Consider the following 15,776-nt stretch of genomic DNA (forward strand, 5'->3'; position numbering starts at 1 on the left):
ACTGTGCGCCCTCCATATGATACATGTGAGGAGATTCACTACAAACCCTGCTGAATTCCTTGTCCCAGTTCCCCTAGGTACTCCAGCACATCGGATTTCTGTAGAAATACATAAGGCACTGCTGAAACAAAAAGGTAACACAGTATGGAGGGACATCAGCACAGATAAAGAGGAAAACTTCTGGGTGGAGTTGTCAACAAGATTTTCCCAGCTAGAGAAGATTGTAGCCGTACTTTGAGGTTGGTTAATGTTACAAAGTTACCTGCTATATTTCTACAATGTTACGGGTAGCTGCTGAGAAATGTCATATTATACAGTCCCAGAAACCTTTAATATCTTTTTTTGAAGTGATAAAACTCCTTCTCTTTCCTGTTCACAGACAGTGTTAAGGTGTGCCATAGAATATTCCTGGGCTACAGTAATCCACAAAGCAGATATTTTCTTTTTCATGATGAGAAATATTTTCCTTCAGAGAAACTGAGTATGCATTTCCTCTCATAATTGCCTATAGAATGCACAATTTTGTTTTGGACTCACATTAGGCCTCACAATTCTCATCTGTCTAATTCCAGAAATTTCCCTATGTTCCACATATCCTTAAAGGTTCTCTCATAAGCAAAGGCTATTTTCAATATGGAACAGTTTCAATGAATCTCCTGCCTTGGACTTATTCTTGTCAGATCTGATTGCCTCCTAACTGGACGTATTAGAATCCAGACTCTTTTTCCTTCCCAGGTTTTACATTCATGGAGACCTGGGGAAAATAGTAAAAAACTAAAAAAAAAAAAAATAGTTCATGTAACTTGTGAAATCTTAACTTACTTTTGAAGTTCAGTGTCTCCATAAGAAAAAAAAGTGCCATTGTAAGTCAATCTCAAAAGTATACATATTGACCCAATTGTATATAAATCATAGAAACCCTTCTCTCTTGATTACCCGTGGAAGAGAAATAATAGATGTCCCTCTTTTCTGGATCACATGCTCTATTTGATGCCTATAACACGTAGCATTCCAGGACAATTTCTGAACATTATAAATTTCTGCTATCAAGGCTGGCATCTCATTTTTGAAGATTTGTCTTCCTCATATGCACAAGTGGACTCTTGGTTTCCCTCAAACACATAAATCCTATAAATAAGGATAAATACATAGATATCTGGGCATTTAAGGTTTTCCAAAATTAAGTAAACTGTCAAAAGAATAATAGGAAAAATAATAGTTTTCTCAAATCTACAAAATTTACTTCATTTCATTTTAGTATTAACTTAGTATTAAGTATGTGTGTTAACTTAATATTAAATATGTAAAGCTCACATTTATATCCGGTTAACAATATATTAATAGTTGTTGTATGTACCTTCCATTAGCTGTCTCTCAGCTTAGAGTCACTCTAAAAGTTTATTGTTATGATTGATATAAATGCCCTAATGTGTAATATTGATAAGAATGTTGAGTAGGACCTAAGAATAAAATCTAGTAGAATACTTCCAGAAGATGCCTCAGGTTGAAGCTTCTTTGCTTAGAAAAATAACTTGTGTGCTTTTAAAAGATGGCTGATGTACACATTTTTTTGCATTTCGCTTGATATAGAATTTCAGCAACAAAGTAAAAAACTAGAGTTAGTATTAGATTTAAGCATGCAAAAGGACCTATTATTATAAAGAATAAATTTTTTTACTCTATACTATCTTTGCAAAACAGAGGCAATGCTCTACAAAAAACAATAAGAACTTTCATCGTTTGCATAAAATGTTCCAGAATAGTATTATAGATGCTTTATCAACCCAACTAGTTTATAAGCAATTGGAGGGGAAGAGATATGCTTGTTTTCTAAGCCCTTCTCGTCTTCCACTACTGGTCCCAAGTATCTGACAAAATAGGCACATGAAAACATGCTGTTTTAGTTGAAGTGGGGGAAAAAAGAGGACTGTATTTCTTTAAAAATATAAAATCCCATTATACCTATGATTGTCTGTTCTTTTCATAAGATCCAGGCTTCCCAGTCTTGCTATCTGCAAAATAGTGAAAGCCAGTTACTCAGGACTTTACCGAATGGAACTGTATTGATTAGCATTTCCTCCCTGTTAAGTGTATTACAATGATAATTCTTGTTCTGAGTAGTAAGCATATGCCTGCACTAGATTCTAAAGCCCCTGAAATATCATCAAAAGAATGTTAAGTTCCTGTCCGTGTGTGAGATATATGGTAACTTTCCATTTAACAGCCAATTGATTAATAAAAACAACCAATTTCCTGGCAATTTAAAGAAAAATAAAATAAGTGGCTTTTTCTTTGTGATCCTTTTATGATCAACTTTATGGGTGATCATATAGAACTGCAGGGGTCTTCTAATGGACTCCACTGTCTCTCCCATTTATCATCCATACCTCTTCAGGTTTATATGCAACTGTAACCCAGTTATGTATATCACCCATAGGAATATCTGCTTCTAGCTCCTTAGACCTGTAGCATGAAGTCCATGATATTGTTGGCTTAATTAAGATATCCAAAATAAAAGGATAGTGTAATGTACTAGGCTTCAAACCCCACTAATCACCACCTCTACAACAACAGCAACAAAATCTTATTAAATAAAGTTTTTCCTCTGATTTTTACACAGATTTTTACTTTTTCAGATTTTAAAACCATATTTTCTTACTGATATATGTAGGGCCACTGATTGATAATTCATATTTTATTTTTCTTGAGTTATATTGTATTTACCATTGCCTCATTTGATACATAAGCTACATTTAATTGTATTATTCCATTAGCTTTCTTTGCCTACAATCATCATGAATTGTTCGACTGTTAAATCTATAAAACTTTCAGTTCCATTTCTCATGTTACCTAGCAATCTCTCAACTTCTGAAACCTAATCCTGAAATAGGGATTGGGTTGAACAAATTTACCACTTCTTAAATTCTGAGCCTTAAGCCATTGATGGGCATATAGATAACTTCCTTGAGTTACTTGTCCAACTCTTTTCTAATAAATCATGTTTTGGTGGCTGCATCTGGTATACAAGATGATATTTCCACCTCTCAGAGGCTGTAGGTTTGCAAATATTATATTAGTTAAGAATGGAGAGTGTAGGTATCCAAGAAAATGTATTGTTCTACTTTATGTTAAAATATAATTCTTAAAGTAACAAAGGGAGGACTCTGACGAACCATGAGGGTAAAGAAAAAAGATATAATCGACAGGAGTTTGTGATTAAATGGACATGAAGACATTAAAAGAAAGATGTATTTAGAATAACTTACACATTTTAGTCTTGTATCACTGTGTGAATGATGATGCCATTTGTTGAAATAAAGAACATACAGAGGGCTTCCCTGGTGGCGCATTGGTTGGGAGTCTGCCTGCCGATGCAGGGGACACGGGCTCGTGCCCCGGTCCGGGAGGATCCCACATGCCGTGGAGCAGCTGGGCCCATGAGCCATGGCCGCTAAGCCTGTGCGTCCGGAGCCTGTGCTCCACAACGGGAGAGGCCACAACAGTGAGAGGCCTGCGTACCACACACACACAAAAAAAACATAAATAAAAATAAAAACAGGTGTGTTCTGCAAAATTGTAGAGATCGAAGAGTGCAGAGAGCTAAGAAGAGATCCTAAGACAACTAACTTTTAAGAAGTTGGCTAAAGAATGGAATGCCATAAACAATATTGAGAATGAACAAGAATTAGGCAAATAGAAAATTATGACAGATTAATGTTGAATATAATATTTAAGATTACATTTGGTTGCACAAAACAGGAAATATCAAAATAACAGTGTCTTTAAAACAATATAAGTTTATCTCATAAATAATTTTGGAGCTTTTAGTTCGGACAGCCTAGGACAGACTAGCATGATAGCTCTATAAACTGTACAAAGTCTAGGCTTTTCCAGATCTCTGCTCTGTCATTTCTAATGTGTGGCAATTTTTCTCACAGCCCCAAATTATTTCTTGATTAATAGTGATTACATTCATTTCCCATAAATCTCCATTTGTAGGAATTGAAATGAAAACCAAGTACTCTACACATTTCAGTTAAAACCAGCCCTATGTACTCTGCTCACTTCCATTTGAAGACAAAAAAAGACACCAGAACTTTGCTTGTCCAAATCAGAACGCCTCTTCTCTGGCATCCACATTCTATTCAGTAAGAGTTAATATAGATCCCAAGAGCTCCACCTCCTCCAAGGTCCTACTTCACAAAAATAGGACCGTGTCTCTATCATCAGGATGTATGGCATGGCCTGGAACTCTGCTTTCTGTGATATAATTAACACTCCTTGAGACTTCTCATCACCATCTCAAGAAATGATGAAGCACTTCTAACAATTTAGGTCCTCCTGGCTAGAATCCTTTCAAAACACCTGATCAAAGGAAAGATATGTGTACATTATTTGAACTTAAAAAATCTAGGGAATAGATGAGTAGATTATTTGATGAGTTACCTGCAAGGTTAGTGCATCTCCCAGAATTATGACAAAATAAAGAATAAAAGAGGAACATTGGGTTAGATGAAATAGTCCTCAGTATATATAGAGGAGGCCCTTGAATGATGAATAAAATGGTAATAAAGACTAAAGACTAGTTTATCTATATATAATATACCTTGAACTTAACAAAATAATTAAAAAATGAAGAGTTCTTATTTAGAACTTGGAAGGGGAAAGAAGACCTAAACCCTACCTTGCTTCTGTGCCCAGTGATATGAGGATAGGAGTTTGTTTTTAAGTGTGGAAGAAGGGCAAGTGGAGTTTTAGGCTGGTCAACATGGAATGAAGAAAATTATTTCAAAAATAAGATAAATGTGTGTGGAAACATGGGTCAAATGCAAAATACAAGAGCTGAAAGGAATAAAATAAGGATAAAGATACAGATAGCAACCAGGTAATAAAAAACATATTTCCTGAATGTCAGTTCCCTAGAAAAAATGAGAAGCCCCCTATGTTCAAAGTATCTAGGCAAAGAACAGTTCAGAAGCCTACTCTCCAGCAAAGTATTTTGAGAAATCTTTAATGTGTGTGAGCTTCAGCTTCAGGTGGGGGAATGTCAAGAAAATTTCCAAAACATCATACTTTATAAAGCACAACATTTTTTTAGAAGGTGACTCATCAATTTTTAAGGCAACTCAAGATCTAATCCCCACATTTCAATATAAATATTGATCTATCTTGAGTTGACAAATATATTACTCTCCACCTAGAATGAATTCCTCTTTTTAACCATCTAGTAATCACTCCTCATCCTTCCAGGAACAACTGAAATTCCACCTTTTCTATGAGACCTTTCCAGATCTTACTGTGAATAAGTATTAGTTCATTTTCTGTTCCCATGATCCTGGTAATCTTTCTAACTTCTTCTTACATCATAGGTTCCACAAGAGAGTAATCTGACCTTATTTATTATTGTTGCCTCAAGTGTCAATTAGCAAATGCCAATGTTGAGTAAGGGATCTGAAATTCAGTCTTACATCTCTCACTGACACAGTTAACTTACTTCTCCTGAACTTTACCTTCATCTAAAAATTAGGTGATGACCAATTGCACCTCTCTCTTACATGTTACATCTGACTCATTTCTCTATAGGTTTGAGCAATTATCTAGTTAGGAGTGATGCAATAACTTATCAGCAACTGCAGATATCATCATAAATATGCTGATTAAATTATGCCTGCTCAATGTCAAAGTTTATCACTTAGAGCAAAAGAATTTGAAGGCAGAAGCCTTAACTTCATTTGAAATTAAAAAGAGAAGAAAGTGGTACATAAGGATTATACAAAATTTCAATGAAATAACCATTGGCCTGCAATTAATAGGAGTCCTTGGGCTGTACTGCATAGAAAAACATTACATAAAAAATGGAAAGCAATTCTGGGAAGCATTCAGACCTCTCTAATAAACTGCAAACCCCACTCACGCTGTGAAGCCTTAAGTTGCCACCAGTGAACTAGCAATCCTCTAGATGGTTGATTGTTTTCATATATACCTGGCATGGCAGCATTGCCTCCTAGTTAACTGGGAAAGCAGCACACAACATGCCATCTGATTGTGGCAGAGTGAAAGGAAATCTTATCTTAAGGACAAAGAGAAAATTCCTATATATCAATAGAAGGGAGATATGAAGGATTTAAACTAAATAAACTCTATTTTGAAATGTAATACATTGTATCTTTGTACCCAATCAATTTCTAGTTTAAGCAATGCTTCTTTGTATGAGACAGAGATGGAAGTCTAAAATGATATAAAGAAGAATGGGACATAGTTTGGCTCCCAAGAAACTCATGAACTACTGAGGGAGATAGATAAATCAATATATAATACAAGAACACCATAGAGGCAAAAGAGGGTGTTTGTTGAAACTGAAAGAGGAAAATATAACCCAGTTTGGGATTTTCAGAAAAGTTTCCCAGAGGATGATGATGCATAAGAGATGCATCACTTAAGAGACTAGGAATGGCAGGTGTAAAGGGAAAACCTAAACTTTTTTTTCTTTCTGTATAGAGAAAAACCCAATTCCTCCTATTGTGTGTTTCTCCACTGTGAGTCTCCTTTACTACTCACACAAAACACTTCACTTCTGACACTTCTGGTCACCAAATATGTGGAGGTTTTTCCCCACACCAAACAATTTTCTGTGATACCAGCTGGGTGTCCTAAAATTTAACTAAATTCTGACACTACCTACCCTGAGAAAGCATCAGACCCCCATGGGCTAAGGGTTCAGTCCCACAAGGCTTCCCCCTGCACCTCACAGCAATTCAGAGGCCAGTCACAATCCCAGGTTATTACCTGTGCTTCTCATCAAACAACTGTGAATGGGAGGTTCCAATAACCCTCTCCTTGGGTTCAGTTAATTTGTTAGAACATTTCAAAGGACTCAGGGAAACATTTGTGTTTATCAGTTTATTAAAAGATATGATAAATGATAGAGGTGAATGGCCAGATGGAGTAATATATAAGGCAAGGTCTGGGAGGGTCTCCAGCACAGGAGCTTCTGTCCCTGTGTAGCTGGGCTGTGTCACCTTCTAGGTGTTGTTTTTGACAGCCATGAAGCTCTCTGAAACCTACACTATTAGGATTTGATGGAGGCCTTCTCCTGTAGGCACAATCAATTATTACCTCCAATTCCAGTTCCTCTTCCTTCTCTGGAGAATAGGAAGTAAAAAAAATAAATAAATAAAATAAAATCCAAGCTTCTAATTATGGGTTGGTCTTTCTGGTGACCAGCCTTCATACAAGAGCCATCCAGAAACCCACCCAAGATCAACTCATTAAAACAAATATTCTCCTAGTGCTCTTATCATTAGAAATTTATAAGGATTTTAGGAGCCCAGTGCCAGGAACTGACAATAGAGACCAATATATACGTTTTCTATTATCTCACAGCAGGTAATTCAGATTAATTAAAAGTAACCAATAATATACTGAGGAGTTACTATTGGCTTCTTGGTGTTCTAATGCCTTAATATAAGTTATCTAAATTAATCCTAACAATATCTTGAGTTAGACATTATAATTATATTTATTCCACAAACAGGCAAAGAGAAATGGAATAACTTGCCTAAGATCACACAGCTAATAATGTATCGGGATTCTTCAAATCCGTGCTATTTATTATATAACAGTCAATTTTCTAAGGAGTCTTCACAAAACTCTTTCTTTAATAAAATGGTAATTAATTAGAATATATGTCCTTCCTTTCTCTCTTATATAACTGAATAATCTTTATTATATGAATGGAAGAAATACCACCTGACTGTATATTTTCTAAGCAAACAAACACAGATTAAATCAAGTGTGGAAAGTCCAGGGGTATTGTGGAGAGTGAGGAGTCTGTATGTAAGCAAAAATGAATTTCAACTCTATGATAAAGAAAACTATTTTTCATTTGTATATTTTATATTATATTATATAATATATAAAATATAGCTTATGCATACATATTGACTCTTTTCTCAAGCTTTTTTATAAAAGAAACTAGTGTATTTCTCTGACTTTCACAACTTCTATAAAATTTCTTACATCATTTTGATGAAAATTCTATCATAAAATTGTAGTGCATAATCCCAACATTCTCTTATTCCTTTATTTTATTTTAAATGAATAGAATTCAGACTTTTGAGAGTTATTCCTAGAAAATAGAGCATTGGCTAATCTAGCTTGTTTATTTTTAGTAAGAACATTGTTGAGAGCTACCCAAAGTATCAATATAACCCTTCTCAGGTGTTTTCTTCAACTTTTGGTTTAAATGCAACACGTTTTTTTTCAGCAAAAACAAAACATTGAAATTTTCTTTCCCATGTCATCACAAACTCAGAATTAATTACCACTTTTAATTCAAGTCATTACTTTCAACTCAGTATTTTGTCAAGCCTAACTTTCTAGAGTATGAAGTCCTCTTTTTAAAGCTGTGCTGACATATCTTATATTGTAAAAACTCACTATTTTTAACATAGATTGCAGTTTATTTGGTCTTCTTGATCCTACTCCAGAATTCTTATATATGAATAATCCAGATCTTCACACCCTTGAAGTTAAGGTCATTTGACTATTGTAAGCATAATCATGTTACCCCTCTCTCCAACACTGCTGCACATACAGAACAGAAATCCATTGCCCATGACTGTTCATCAGGGTCAATGGAAAAAAAGAATAAATGGTTTACTCATCTTCTTAGATGTTCATATTGCCTATCTAACTTATTTTGGAAAAAAATGGACAGAAATAATATAAATAATGTACAGTGGAAAAGACACAAAGTTGTATGTATCAGTTGGATACACGATTTTATGGCTGAAAGAATCAGAAAAATTACATGAAATCTATAAAAATAAAATATTTCAGAACTGTGGCCAATCCCAAATTTAATAATACAAAGTGTCCACTGTATCAGCGACATTCAAATATTTAATAAACAAAAGTGCATATCTTAATAACATAAAATAATCAACCAATAACAACATAATAATGTATTAGTAAGTGATATTTATAATATGTATTATAGAGAAATTTAAAAATTCAATACAATGAAAAATAGAGCCCGTTCCTGAATAAGAAGTGTTCTTGTTCTGAGAATGACAGATGAGTGAAAAACTATAAACAGCATTAGTAATGAAAAAAATCATAATATTTTGTTGCCATTATTACATGAATTTCTGAATAAAACATAAATAATTTAATCAAAGAAATTATAAAAATGGATCAATCTCAATTTTGTTGTTTGTTAAACTTTTTCCCTTGATAGAGTTTGATAACTTTGATTTGGTAACCAATACCAAATGAACAATTTAATTAAAACAAAAACAAATCTATGTACATGACCAACCTGTTAGGACATCTGGGAAAAATATTTATTTGCACAGGCTAAAAATATAAAAGTTTAAGAATGATCCTGGAAAGAGCACTTGTATTTTATTTTATTATTTTCTTTGTACATTTTTTTAATGTAACTTTTTTTTTAAGCTTCATTAGAGTATAATTGTTTTACAATTGTGTGCCAATTTCTGCTTTATAACAAAGTTAATCAGTTATACATATACATATGTCCCCATATCTCTTCCCTCTTGCATCTCCCTTCCTCTCACCCTTCCTATCCCACCCCTCTAGGTGGTCACAAAGCATGGAGGTGATCTCCCTGTGCTATGCGGCTGCTTCCCACTAGCTATCTATTTTATGTTTCGTAGTGTATGTATGTCCATGCCACTCTCTCATTTTGTCCCAGATTACCCTTTCCCCTCCCTGTATCCTCAAGTCCATTCTCTAATAGGTCTGCATCTTTATTCCCGTCTTGCCCCTAGGTTCTTCATATCATTTTCCTTCTTTCTTTTGTTTTTCTTTTTTTTTTTTAGATTCCATATATATGATTTAACATACAGTATTTGTTTTCATTTTTCTGACTTACTTCATTCTGTATGACAGTCCCTATGTCCATCCACCTCACTAAAAATGACTCAGTTTCATTCCTTTTTATAGCTGAGTAATATTCCATTGTATATATGTGCCACATCTTTATCCATTCATCTGTTGATGGACACTTAGGTTGCTTCCATGTCCTGGCTATTGTAAATAGAGCTGCAATGAACATTTTGGTACATGACTCTTTCTGAATTATGGTTTTCTCAGGGTATATGCCCAGTAATGGGATTGCTGGGTCGAATGGTAGTTCTATTTTTAGTTTTTTAAGGAACCTCCATACTGTTCTCCATAGTGGCTGTATCAATTTACATTCCCACCAACAGTGCAAGAAGGTTCCCTTTTCTCCACACCATCTCCAGCATTTATTGTTTCTAGATTTTTTGATGATGGCCATTCTGACTGGTGTGAGATGATATCTCATTGTAGTTTTGATTTGCATTTCTCTAATGATTAATGATGTTGAGCATTCTTTAATGTGTTTCTTGGCAATCCATATCTTCTTTGGAGAAATGTCTATTGAGGTATTCTGCCCATTTTTGGATTGGGTTTTTTTTTTTTTTTTTTCGATATTGAGCTGCATGAGTTGCTTGTATATTTTGGAGATAGATCCTTTGTGAGTTGTTTCATTTGCAAATATTTTCTCCCATTCTGAGGGTAGTCTTTTCATCTTGTATATGGTTTCCTTTGCTGTGCAAAAGCTTTTGTTTCATTAGGTCCCATTTATTTATTTTTGTTTTTATTTCCATTTCTCTAGGAGGTGGGTCAAAAAGGATCTTGTGATTTATGTCATAGAGAGTTCTGCCTATGTTTTCCTCTAAGACTTTGATGGTGTCTGGCATTAACTTTAGGTCTTTAATCCATTTTGAGTTTACTTCTGTGTATGGGGTTAGGGAGTGTTCTAATTTCGTTCTTTTACATGTAGCTGTCCAGTTTTCCCAGTAGCACTTATTGAAGAGGCTGTCTTTTCTCCACTGTATATTCTTGCCTCCTTTGTCAAAGATAAGCTGACCATATGTGTGTGGGTTTATCTCTGGGCTTTCTATCCTGTTCCATTGATCTATATTTCTGTTTTTGTGCCAGTACCATACTCTTGATACTGTAGCTTTGTAGTATAGTCTGAAGTCAGGGGACCTGATTCCTCCAGCTCCGTTTTTCTTTCTCAAGATGCTTTGGCTCTTTGGGGTCTTTTGTGTTTCCGTACAAGTTGTGATTTTTTTTGTTCTAGTTCTGTGAAAAATGCCAGTGGTAGTTTGATAGGGATTGCATTGAATCTGTAAATTGCTTTGGGTAGTAGAGTCATTTTCACAATGTTGATTCTTCCAATCCACGAACATGATATATCTCTCCATCTATTTCTGTCATCTTTAATTTCTTTCATCAGTGTCTTATAATTTTCCACATACAGTTCTTTTGTCTCCTTAGGTGGGTTTATTCCTAGATATTTTATTCTTTTTGCTACAATTGTAAATGGAGGTGTTTTTTTTAATTTCACCTTCAGATTCTTCATCATTAGTGTATAGGAATGCCAGAGATTTCTGGGCATTAATTTCGTATCCTGCTACTTTACCAAATTCATTGATTAGCTCTAGTAGTTTTCTGGTAACATCTTTAGGATTCTCTATGTATAGTATCATGTCATTGCAAAGAGTGACAGCTTTAGTTCTTCTTTTCTAATTTGGATTCCTTTTATTTCTTTTTCTTCTGTGATTGCTGTGGCTAAAACTTCCAGAACTATGTTGAATAATAATGGTGAGAGTGGGCAATCTTGTCTTGTTCCTGATATTATTGGAAATAGTTTCAGTTTTCACCATTGAGGACGATGTTGGCTTTGGGTTTGTCATATATGGCCTTTATTATGTTGAGGAAATTTCCCTCTATGTCTACTTTCTGCAGGGTTTTTTATCATAGGTGGGTGTTGAATTTTGTCAAAAGCTTTCTCTGCATCTATTGAGATGATCATATGTTTTTCCTCTTTCAGTTTGTTAATATGGTGTATCACATTGTTTGATTTGTGCATATTGAAGAATCCTTGCATTCCTGAGATAAACCCCACTTGATCATAGTGTATGATCCTTTTAATGTGCTGTTGGATTCTGTTTGCTAGTGTTTGGTTGAGGATTTTTGCATCTATGTTCATCAGTGATATTGGCCTGTAGTTTTCTTTCTTTGTGACATCTTTCTCTGGTTTTGGTATCAGAGTGATGGTGGCCTAATAAGATGTGTTTGAGAGATTTCCTCCCTCTGTTATATTTTGGAAGAATTTGAGAAGGTTAGGTCTTAGCTCTTCTCTAAATGTTTGATAGAATTCACCTCTGAAGCCATCTGGTCCTGGGCTTTTATTTGTTGGAAGTTTTTTAATCACAGTTTCATTTTCAGTGCTTGCGATTGGTCTGTTCATATTTCCTATTTCTTCCTGGTTCAGTCTTGGCAGGTTGTACATTTCTAAGAATTTGTCCATTTCTTCCAGGTTTTGCATTTTATTAGCTTATTGACATAGAGTTGCTTGTAGTAATCTCTAATGATCCTTTGTATTTCTGCAGTGTCAGTTGTTATTCCCCTTTTTCATTTCTAATTCTATTGACTTGAGTCTTCTCCCTTTTTCTCTTGATGAGTCTGGCTAATGGTTTATCAATTTTGTTCATCTTCTTAAAGAACCAGCTTTTAGCTTTATTGATCTTTGCTATTGTTTCCTTCATTTCTTTTTTCATTTATTTCTGATTTCATCTTTATGATTTCTTTCCTTCTGCTGACTTTGGAGGGTTTTTTTTTTGTTTGTTTTTTCTTTCTCTAATTGCTTTGGGTGTAATGTTTGGTTGTTTATTTGAGATGTTTGTTGATTCTTAAGGTAGGCTTGTATAGCTATAAACTTCCCTCATAGAACACTTCTGCTGTGTTCCATAGGTTTGGGGTCATTGTGTTTTAATTGTCATTTGTTTCTAGGTATTTTTTGATTTCCTCTTGGATTTCTTCAGTGATCTCTTGGTTATTAAGCAGTTTGTTCTTTAGCCTCCATGTGTTTTTATTTATTACAGATTTTTTCCTGTAATTGATATATTGTCTCATAGTGTTGTTGCTGGAAAAGATTCTTGATACAATTTAAATTTACCAAGACCTGATTTGTGACCCAAGATATGACCTATCCTGGAGAATGTTTCATGAGCACTTGAGAAGAATGTGTATTCTGGTTTTTTTTTTTTTTTTTTTGAATGGAGTATCCTGTAAATATCACTTAAGTCCATCTTGTTTAATGTAACATTTAAAGCTTGGGTTTCCTTATTTATTTTCATTTTTCATGATCTGTCCATTGGTGAAAATGGGGTGTTAAAGTCCCCTACTATGATTGTGTTACTGTCAATTTCCCCTTTTATGGCTGTTAGTATTTGCCTTATGTATTGAGGTGCTCCTGTATTGGGTGCATAAATATTTACAATTGTTATATCTTCTTCTTGGATTGATCCCTTTATCATTATGTAGTGTACTTCTTTGTCTCATAACAGTCTTTGTTTTAAAGTCTATTTTGTCTGATATGATAATTGCTTTCTTTTGATTTCCATTTGCATGAAATATATTTTTCCATCTCCTCACTTTTAGTGTGTATGTGTCCCTAGGTCTGAAGTGGATCTCTTGTAGACAGCATATATATGGGTCTTGTTTGTGTATCCATTCAGCCAGTCTATGTCTTTTGGTTCCAGTATTTAATCCATTTACATTTAAGATAATTATCGATATGCATGTTCCTTTTACTATTTTCTTAATTGTTTTGGGTTTATTATTGTAGGTCCTTTTGTTCTCTTGTGTTTCCTGCCTAGAGAAGTTCCTTTAGCATTTGTTGTAAAGCTGGTTTGGTGGTGCTGAATTCTCTTAGCTATTGCTCGTCTGTAACGCTTTTAATTTGTCCATCAAATCTGAATGAGATCCTTGCTGGGTTGAGTAATCTTGTTTGTATGTTTTTCTCTTTCATCATTTTAAATGTGTCCTGCCTCTCACCTCTGGGTTGCAGAATTTGTGCTGAAAGATCAGGTGTTAACCATATGGGGATTCTCTTATGTGTTACTTATTGTTTTTCCCTTACTGCTTTTAATATTTCTTCTTTGTATTTAATTTTTGATAGCTTGATTAATATGTGTCTTGGCATGTTTCTCCTTGGATTTTTCTTATATGGGACACTCTGTGCTTCCTGGACTCGATTAACTATTTCCTTTCCCATATTAGGGAAGTTTTCAACTATAATCTCTTTAAATATTTTCTCAGTCCCTTTCTTTTTCTCTTCTTCTTCTAGGACCCCTATAATTTGAATGTTGGTGTGTTTAATGTTGTCCGAGAGGTCTCTGAGACTGTCCTCAATTCTTTTCATTCTTTTTTCTCTATTCTCCTCTGCAGTAGTTATTTCCACTATTTTGTCTTCCAGGTCACTTATCTGTTCTTCTGCCTCAGTTATTCTGCTATTGATCCCTTCTAGAAAATTTTTCATTTCATTTATTGTGTTGTTCATCTCTGCTTGTTTGCACTTTAGTTCTTTCAGTTCCTTGTTAAACATTTCTTGTATTTCCTCCATTCTATTTCCAAGATTTTGGGTCCTCTTTACTATCATTATTCTGAATTCTTTTTCAGGTAGACTGCCTATTTCCTCTTCGTTTGTTAGGTCTGCTGGGTTTTTGCCTTGCCCCTTCATGTGCTGTTTGTTTCTCTTTCTCATTTTGCTTAACTTACTGTGTTTGGGGTCTCCTTTTCACAGGCTACAGGTTCGTAGTTTCCATTGATTTGGTGTCTGTCCCCAGTGGCTAATGTTGTTTCAGTGGGTTGTGTAGCCTACCTGGTGGAGGGGACTAGTGCCTATGTTCTGGTGGATGAAGCTGGATCTTGTCCTTCTGTTGGGCAGGTCCACATCTGGTGGTGTGTTTTGGGGTGTCTGTGGCCTTATTATGATTTTAGGCAGCCTCTCTGCTAATGGGTGGGGCTGTGTTCCTGTCTTGCTAGTTGTTTGGCATAGGGTGTCCTGCACTGTAGCTTGCTGGTCTTTGAGGGAAGCTGGGTTTTGGTGTTGAGATGGAGATCTGTGGGAGATTTTTGCCGTTTGATATTACATGGAGCTGGGAGGTCTCTTGTTGACCAGTGTCCTGAAGTTGGCTCTCCTACCTCAGAAGCACAGCCCTGGTGCCTGGCTGGAGCATTAACAGCCTGTTGTCCACATGGCTCAAAATAAAAGGGAGAAAAAAGAAAGAAAGAAAGAAAGAAGATAAAATAAAATAAAGTAAAATAAAATAAAATAAAGTTATTAAGATAAAAAATAATTATTAAGAAAACATTTTTTTAAGTAATAAAGAAACATATTGGACAGACAGAACCCTAGGACAAATGGTAAAAGCAAAGCTATACAGACAAAATCACACACAGGAACATACACATACACACTCACAAAAAGACAAAAAGGAGACAAAAATATATACCATTGCTCCCAAAGTCCACCTCCTCAATTTTGGATGATTTGTTGTCTATTCAGGTATTCCTCAGATGCAGGGTACATCAGGTTGATTTTGGAGATCAGGTTGATTGTGGATATTGTGTAGCTCCTGAGGCTTCTGGGCATAATTTCCCTTTCTCTTCTTTGTTTGCACAGCTCCCAGGGTTCAGCTTTGGATTTGGACCCCCGCTTCTGCCTGTAGGTCGCCTGAGGGCCTCTGTTCCCCACCCAGACAGGATGGGGTTAAAGAGGCAGCTGCTTTGGGGATTCTGGCTTACTCAGGCCAGGGAGTCGGAGGGGTAGAGATGCAGGGCGAGCCTGCAGGGATAGAGGCAGGTGTGACGTTGCACCAGCCTGAGGTGAGCCATTCGTTCTCCCTGGGATGTTGTCCCTGGATCCTGGG

The sequence above is a fragment of the Phocoena sinus genome, chromosome 13, assembly GCF_008692025.1.
Source record: "Phocoena sinus isolate mPhoSin1 chromosome 13, mPhoSin1.pri, whole genome shotgun sequence".
NCBI classification, from domain to species: domain Eukaryota; kingdom Metazoa; phylum Chordata; class Mammalia; order Artiodactyla; family Phocoenidae; genus Phocoena; species Phocoena sinus.